Source organism: Heterodontus francisci, chromosome 16 (genome assembly GCF_036365525.1).
Source record: "Heterodontus francisci isolate sHetFra1 chromosome 16, sHetFra1.hap1, whole genome shotgun sequence".
Lineage (NCBI taxonomy): Eukaryota > Metazoa > Chordata > Chondrichthyes > Heterodontiformes > Heterodontidae > Heterodontus > Heterodontus francisci.
The window spans coordinates 17,598,105-17,606,966 of record NC_090386.1 but is presented as its reverse complement, the minus strand read 5'-3'; positions in this window follow the sequence as shown (position 1 = coordinate 17,606,966).

Sequence of the window (8,862 nt, the reverse complement as noted above, 5' to 3'; positions counted from 1 at the left end):
GTGAGGGTTCAGGGGATGGAAACAGTGAGGGTTCAGGGGATGGAAGCAGTGAGGGTTCAGGGGATGGAGGCAGTGAGGGTTCAGGGGATGGAGGCAGTGAGGGTTCAGGGGATGGAGGCAGTGAGGGTTCAGGGGATGGAGGCAGTGAGGGTTCAGGGGATGGAAACAGTGAGGGTTCAGGGGATGGAAGCAGTGAGGGTTCAGGGGATGGAAACAGTGAGGGTTCAGGGGATGGAAGCAGTGAGGGTTCAGGGGATGGAGGCAGTGAGGGTTCAGGGGATGGAGGCAGTGAGGGTTCAGGGGATGGAGGCAGTGAGGGTTCAGGGGATGGAAGCAGTGAGGGTTCAGGGGATGGAAACAGTGAGGGTTCAGGGGATGGAAGCAGTGAGGGTTCAGGGGATGGAAACAGTGAGGGTTCAGGGGATGGAAGCAGTGAGGGTTCAGGGGATGGAAGCAGTGAGGGTTCAGGGGATGGAGGCAGTGAGGGTTCAGGGGATGGAAGCAGTGAGAGTTCAGGAGATGGAAACAGTGAGGGTTCAGGGGATGGAAGCAGTGAGGGTTCAGGGGATGGAAGCAGTGAGGGTTCAGGGGATGGAAACAGTGAGGGTTCAGGGGATGGAAACAGTGAGAGTTCAGGGGATGGAAACAGTGAGAGTTCAGGGGATGGAAACAGTGAGGGTTCAGGGGATGGAAACAGTGAGAGTTCAGGGGATGGAAACAGTGAGAGTTCAGGGGATGGAAACAGTGAGGGTTCAGGGGATGGAAACAGTGAGGGTTCAGGGGATGGAAACAGTGAGGGTTCAGGGGATGGAAGCAGTGAGGGTTCAGGGGATGGAAACAGTGAGGGTTCAGGGGATGGAAACAGTGAGAGTTCAGGGGATGGAAACAGTGAGAGTTCAGGGGATGGAAACAGTGAGGGTTCAGGGGATGGAAACAGTGAGGGTTCAGGGGATGGAAACAGTGAGGGTTCAGGGGATGGAAGCAGTGAGAGTTCAGGGGATGGAAGCAGTGAGTGTTCAGGGGATGGAAGCAGTGAGGGTTCAGGGGATGGAAACAGTGAGGGTTCAGGGGATGGAGGCAGTGAGGGTTCAGGGGATGGAAACAGTGAGGGTTCAGGGGATGGAAACAGTGAGGGTTCAGGGGATGGAGGCAGTGAGGGTTCAGGGGATGGAAACAGTGAGGGTTCAGGGATGGAGGCAGTGAGGGTTCAGGGGATGGAGGCAGTGAGGGTTCAGGGGATGGAAGCAGTGAGGGTTCAGGGGATGGAAACAGTGAGGGTTCAGGGGATGGAAACAGTGAGGGTTCAGGGGATGGAAACAGTGAGAGTTCAGGGGATGGAAACAGTGAGGGTTCAGGGGATGGAAACAGTGAGGGTTCAGGGATGGAGGCAGTGAGGGTTCAGGGGATGGAGGCAGTGAGGGTTCAGGGGATGGAAACAGTGAGGGTTCAGGGGATGGAAACAGTGAGGGTTCAGGGGATGGAAACAGTGAGAGTTCAGGGGATGGAAACAGTGAGGGTTCAGGGGATGGAAGCAGTGAGGGTTCAGGGGATGGAAGCAGTGAGGGTTCAGGGGATGGAGGCAGTGAGGGTTCAGGGGATGGAGGCAGTGAGGGTTCAGGGGATGGAGGCAGTGAGGGTTCAGGGGATGGAGGCAGTGAGGGTTCAGGGGATGGAAGCAGTGAGGGTTCAGGGGATGGAAGCAGTGAGGGTTCAGGGGATGGAGGCAGTGAGGGTTCAGGGGATGGAGGCAGTGAGGGTTCAGGGGATGGAGGCAGTGAGGGTTCAGGGGATGGAAGCAGTGAGGGTTCAGGGGATGGAAACAGTGAGGGTTCAGTGGATGGAAGCAGTGAGGGTTCAGGGGATGGAAACAGTGAGGGTTCAGGGGATGGAAGCAATGAGGGTTCAGGGGATGGAAACAGTGAGGGTTCAGGGGATGGAAACAGTGAGGGTTCAGGGGATGGAAGCAGTGAGGGTTCAGGGGATGGAAACAGTGAGGGTTCAGGGGATGGAGGCAGTGAGGGTTCAGGGGATGGAGGCAGTGAGGGTTCAGGGGATGGAGGCAGTGAGGGTTCAGGGGATGGAGGCAGTGAGGGTTCGGGGATGGAAACAGTGAGGGTTCAGGAGATGGAAGCAGTGAGAGTTCAGGGGATGGAAACAGTGAGAGTTCAGGGGATGGAAGCAGTGAGGGTTCAGGGGATGGAAGCAGTGAGAGTTCAGGGGATGGAAACAGTGAGAGTTCAGGGGATGGAAACAGTGAGAGTTCAGGGGATGGAAACAGTGAGGGTTCAGGGGATGGAAACAGTGAGGGTTCAGGGGATGGAAACAGTGAGGGTTCAGGGGATGGAAACAGTGAGAGTTCAGGGGATGGAAACAGTGAGGGTTCAGGGGATGGAAGCAGTGAGGGTTCAGGGGATGGAAGCAGTGAGGGTTCAGGGGATGGAAGCAGTGAGGGTTCAGGGGATGGAAACAGTGAGGGTTCAGGGGATGGAAGCAGTGAGGGTTCAGGGGATGGAAACAGTGAGGGTTCAGGGGATGGAAACAGTGAGGGTTCAGGGGATGGAAACAGTGAGGGTTCAGGGGATGGAAGCAGTGAGAGTTCAGGGGATGGAAACAGTGAGAGTTCAGGGGATGGAAACAGTGAGGGTTCAGGGGATGGAAGCAGTGAGGGTTCAGGGGATGGAAACAGTGAGGGTTCAGGAGATGGAAGCAGTGAGGGTTCAGGGGATGGAAGCAGTGAGGGTTCAGGGGATGGAAACAGTGAGGGTTCAGGGGATGGAAGCAGTGAGGGTTCAGGGGATGGAAACAGTGAGGGTTCAGGAGATGGAAGCAGTGAGGGTTCAGGGGATGGAAGCAGTGAGGGTTCAGGGGATGGAAGCAGTGAGGGTTCAGGAGATGGAAGCAGTGAGGGTTCAGGGGATGGAAACAGTGAGGGTTCAGGAGATGGAAGCAGTGAGGGTTCAGGGGATGGAAGCAGTGAGGGTTCAGGGGATGGAAGCAGTGAGGGTTCAGGAGATGGAAGCAGTGAGGGTTCAGGGGATGGAAACAGTGAGGGTTCAGGAGATGGAAGCAGTGAGGGTTCAGGGGATGGAAACAGTGAGAGTTCAGGGGATGGAGGCAGTGAGGGTTCAGGGGATGGAAGCAGTGAGAGTTCAGGGGATGGAAGCAGTGAGGGTTCAGGGGATGGAAGCAGTGAGAGTTCAGGGGATGGAGGCAGTGAGGGTTCAGGGGATGGAAGCAGTGAGGGTTCAGGGGATGGAAACAGTGAGGGTTCAGGGGATGGAAACAGTGAGGGTTCAGGGGATGGAAGCAGTGAGGGTTCAGGGGATGGAAACAGTGAGGGTTCAGGGGATGGAAACAGTGAGAGTTCAGGGGATGGAAGCAGTGAGGGTTCAGGGGATGGAAACAGTGAGAGTTCAGGGGATGGAAACAGTGAGAGTTCAGGGGATGGAGGCAGTGAGGGTTCAGGGGATGGAAGCAGTGAGGGTTCAGGGGATGGAAACAGTGAGGGTTCAGGGATGGAGGCAGTGAGGGTTCAGGGGATGGAGGCAGTGAGGGTTCAGGGGATGGAAGCAGTGAGGGTTCAGGGGATGGAAACAGTGAGAGTTCAGGGGATGGAGGCAGTGAGGGTTCAGGGGATGGAAGCAGTGAGGGTTCAGGGGATGGAAGCAGTGAGGGTTCAGGGGATGGAAACAGTGAGGGTTCAGGGGATGGAAGCAGTGAGGGTTCAGGGGATGGAAACAGTGAGAGTTCAGGGGATGGAAGCAGTGAGGGTTCAGGGGATGGAAACAGTGAGAGTTCAGGGGATGGAAGCAGTGAGTGTTCAGGGGATGGAAGCAGTGAGGGTTCAGGGGATGGAAACAGTGAGAGTTCAGGGGATGGAAGCAGTGAGTGTTCAGGGGATGGAAGCAGTGAGGGTTCAGGGGATGGAGGCAGTGAGAGTTCAGGGGATGGAGGCAGTGAGAGTTCAGGGGATGGAAGCAGTGAGGGTTCAGAGGATGGAAACAGTGAGGGTTCAGGGGATGGAAGCAGTGAGGGTTCAGGGGATGGAAACAGTGAGGGTTCAGGGGATGGAGGCAGTGAGAGTTCAGGGGATGGAGGCAGTGAGAGTTCAGGGGATGGAGGCAGTGAGAGTTCAGGGGATGGAAGCAGTGAGGGTTCAGAGGATGGAAACAGTGAGGGTTCAGGGGATGGAGGCAGTGAGGGTTCAGGGGATGGAAACAGTGAGGGTTCAGGGGATGGAGGCAGTGAGAGTTCAGGGGATGGAGGCAGTGAGAGTTCAGGGGATGGAAACAGTGAGGGTTCAGGGGATGGAGGCAGTGAGAGTTCAGGGGATGGAGGCAGTGAGAGTTCAGGGGATGGAAGCAGTGAGGGTTCAGAGGATGGAAACAGTGAGGGTTCAGGGGATGGAGGCAGTGAGAGTTCAGGGGATGGAGGCAGTGAGAGTTCAGGGGATGGAAGCAGTGAGGGTTCAGAGGATGGAAACAGTGAGGGTTCAGGGGATGGAGGCAGTGAGAGTTCAGGGGATGGAGGCAGTGAGAGTTCAGGGGATGGAAGCAGTGAGGGTTCAGAGGATGGAAACAGTGAGGGTTCAGGGGATGGAGGCAGTGAGGGTTCAGGGGATGGAAGCAGTGAGAGTTCAGGGGATGGAGGCAGTGAGGGTTCAGGGGATGGAAGCAGTGAGGGTTCAGGGGATGGAAACAGTGAGGGTTCAGGGGATGGAAACAGTGAGAGTTCAGGGGATGGAAACAGTGAGAGTTCAGGGGATGGAAACAGTGAGAGTTCAGGGGATGGAAACAGTGAGGGTTCAGGGGATGGAGGCAGTGAGGGTTCAGGGGATGGAGGCAGTGAGGGTTCAGGGGATGGAAGCAGTGAGGGTTCAGGGGATGGAAACAGTGAGGGTTCAGGGGATGGAAACAGTGAGAGTTCAGGGGATGGAAACAGTGAGGGTTCAGGGGATGGAAACAGTGAGGGTTCAGGGGATGGAAACAGTGAGAGTTCAGGGGATGGAAGCAGTGAGGGTTCAGGGGATGGAAACAGTGAGGGTTCAGGGGATGGAAGCAGTGAGGGTTCAGGGGATGGAAACAGTGAGGGTTCAGGGGATGGAGGCAGTGAGGGTTCAGGGGATGGAAACAGTGAGGGTTCAGGGGATGGAAACAGTGAGGGTTCAGGGGATGGAAACAGTGAGGGTTCAGGGGATGGAGGCAGTGAGGGTTCAGGGGATGGAAACAGTGAGGGTTCAGGGATGGAGGCAGTGAGGGTTCAGGGGATGGAGGCAGTGAGGGTTCAGGGGATGGAAACAGTGAGGGTTCAGGGATGGAGGCAGTGAGGGTTCAGGGGATGGAGGCAGTGAGGGTTCAGGGGATGGAAGCAGTGAGGGTTCAGGGGATGGAAACAGTGAGGGTTCAGGGGATGGAAACAGTGAGGGTTCAGGGGATGGAAACAGTGAGAGTTCAGGGGATGGAAGCAGTGAGGGTTCAGGGGATGGAAACAGTGAGGGTTCAGGGGATGGAAACAGTGAGAGTTCAGGGGATGGAAGCAGTGAGGGTTCAGGAGATGGAAACAGTGAGGGTTCAGGAGATGGAAGCAGTGAGAGTTCAGGGGATGGAAACAGTGAGAGTTCAGGGGATGGAAGCAGTGAGGGTTCAGGAGATGGAAACAGTGAGGGTTCAAGAGATGGAAGCAGTGAGAGTTCAGGGGATGGAAACAGTGAGAGTTCAGGGGATGGAAGCAGTGAGGGTTCAGGGGATGGAAGCAGTGAGGGTTCAGGGGATGGAAACAGTGAGAGTTCAGGTGATGGACGCAGTGAGGGTTCAGGGGATGGAAACAGTGAGGGTTCAGGGGATGGAAACAGTGAGGGTTCAGGGGATGGAAACAGTGAGGGTTCAGGGGATGGAAACAGTGAGGGTTCAGGGGATGGAAACAGTGAGGGTTCAGGGGATGGAAGCAGTGAGGGTTCAGGGGATGGAAACAGTGAGGGTTCAGGGGATGGAAACAGTGAGGGTTCAGGGGATGGAAGCAGTGAGAGTTCAGGGGATGGAAACAGTGAGGGTTCAGGGGATGGAAGCAGTGAGAGTTCAGGGGATGGAAACAGTGAGGGTTCAGGGGATGGAAACAGTGAGGGTTCAGGGGATGGAAACAGTGAGGGTTCAGGGGATGGAAACAGTGAGGGTTCAGGGGATGGAAGCAGTGAGAGTTCAGGGGATGGAAACAGTGAGGGTTCAGGGGATGGAAGCAGTGAGAGTTCAGGGGATGGAAACAGTGAGAGTTCAGGAGATGGAAGCAGTGAGGGTTCAGGGGATGGAAACAGTGAGGGTTCAGGGGATGGAAGCAGTGAGAGTTCAGGGGATGGAAGCAGTGAGGGTTCAGGGGATGGAAGCAGTGAGAGTTCAGGGGATGGAAACAGTGAGGGTTCAGGGGATGGAAACAGTGAGAGTTCAGGGGATGGAAACAGTGAGAGTTCAGGGGATGGAAACAGTGAGAGTTCAGGGGATGGAAACAGTGAGAGTTCAGGGGATGGAAACAGTGAGAGTTCAGGGGATGGAAACAGTGAGGGTTCAGGGGATGGAAGCAGTGAGAGTTCAGGGGATGGAAACAGTGAGGGTTCAGGGGATGGAAACAGTGAGGGTTCAGGGGATGGAAGCAGTGAGGGTTCAGGGGATGGAAACAGTGAGAGTTCAGGGGATGGAAGCAGTGAGAGTTCAGGGGATGGAAGCAGTGAGAGTTCAGGGGATGGAAGCAGTGAGAGTTCAGGGGATGGAAGCAGTGAGAGTTCAGGGGATGGAAGCAGTGAGAGTTCAGGGGATGGAAACAGTGAGGGTTCAGGGGATGGAAACAGTGAGGGTTCAGGGGATGGAAACAGTGAGAGTTCAGGGGATGGAAGCAGTGAGGGTTCAGGGGATGGAAACAGTGAGAGTTCAGGGGATGGAAACAGTGAGAGTTCAGGGGATGGAAACAGTGAGGGTTCAGGGGATGGAAACAGTGAGGGTTCAGGGGATGGAAACAGTGAGGGTTCAGGGGATGGAAACAGTGAGAGTTCAGGAGATGGAAACAGTGAGGGTTCAGGGGATGGAAGCAGTGAGGGTTCAGGGGATGGAAACAGTGAGGGTTCAGGGGATGGAAACAGTGAGGGTTCAGGGGATGGAAACAGTGAGAGTTCAGGGGATGGAAACAGTGAGAGTTCAGGGGATGGAGGCAGTGAGGGTTCAGGGGATGGAAACAGTGAGAGTTCAGGGGATGGAAGCAGTGAGGGTTCAGGGGATGGAAACAGTGAGAGTTCAGGGGATGGAAACAGTGAGGGTTCAGGGGATGGAAGCAGTGAGGGTTCAGGGGATGGAAGCAGTGAGGGTTCAGGGGATGGAAGCAGTGAGGGTTCAGGGGATGGAAACAGTGAGGGTTCAGGGGATGGAAACAGTGAGAGTTCAGGGGATGGAAACAGTGAGAGTTCAGGGGATGGAAACAGTGAGGGTTCAGGGGATGGAAACAGTGAGAGTTCAGGGGATGGAGGCAGTGAGGGTTCAGGGGATGGAAACAGTGAGGGTTCAGGGGATGGAAGCAGTGAGGGTTCAGGGGATGGAAGCAGTGAGGGTTCAGGGGATGGAAACAGTGAGAGTTCAGGGGATGGAGGCAGTGAGGGTTCAGGGGATGGAGGCAGTGAGGGTTCAGGGGATGGAAACAGTGAGGGTTCAGGGGATGGAAACAGTGAGGGTTCAGGGGATGGAAGCAGTGAGGGTTCAGGGGATGGAAACAGTGAGGGTTCAGGGGATGGAAACAGTGAGGGTTCAGGGGATGGAAACAGTGAGGGTTCAGGGGATGGAAACAGTGAGAGTTCAGGGGATGGAGGCAGTGAGGGTTCAGGGGATGGAGGCAGTGAGGGTTCAGGGGATGGAAACAGTGAGGGTTCAGGGGATGGAAGCAGTGAGGGTTCAGGGGATGGAAGCAGTGAGGGTTCAGGGGATGGAAACAGTGAGAGTTCAGGGGATGGAGGCAGTGAGGGTTCAGGGGATGGAAACAGTGAGGGTTCAGGGGATGGAGGCAGTGAGGGTTCAGGGGATGGAAACAGTGAGGGTTCAGGGGATGGAAGCAGTGAGGGTTCAGGGGATGGAAGCAGTGAGGGTTCAGGGGATGGAAGCAGTGAGGGTTCAGGGGATGGAAACAGTGAGGGTTCAGGGGATGGAAACAGTGAGAGTTCAGGGGATGGAGGCAGTGAGGGTTCAGGGGATGGAGGCAGTGAGGGTTCAGGGGATGGAAGCAGTGAGGGTTCAGGGGATGGAAGCAGTGAGAGTTCAGGGGATGGAGGCAGTGAGGGTTCGGGGATGGAAACAGTGAGGGTTCAGGGGATGGAAGCAGTGAGGGTTCAGGGGATGGAAACAGTGAGAGTTCAGGGGATGGAGGCAGTGAGGGTTCAGGGGATGGAGGCAGTGAGGGTTCAGGGGATGGAAGCAGTGAGAGTTCAGGGGATGGAGGCAGTGAGGGTTCGGGGATGGAGGCAGTGAGGGTTCAGGGGATGGAAACAGTGAGGGTTCAGGGGATGGAGGCAGTGAGGGTTCGGGGATGGAGGCAGTGAGGGTTCAGGGGATGGAAACAGTGAGAGTTCAGGGGATGGAGGCAGTGAGAGTTCAGGGGATGGAGGCAGTGAGGGTTCAGGGGATGGAAGCAGTGAGAGTTCAGGGGATGGAGGCAGTGAGGGTTCGGGGATGGAGGCAGTGAGGGTTCAGGGGATGGAAACAGTGAGGGTTCAGGGGATGGAAACAGTGAGAGTTCAGGGGATGGAGGCAGTGAGGGTTCAGGGGATGGAGGCAGTGAGGGTTCAGGGGATGGAAGCAGTGAGGGTTCAGGGGATGGAGGCAGTGAGGGTTCAGGGGA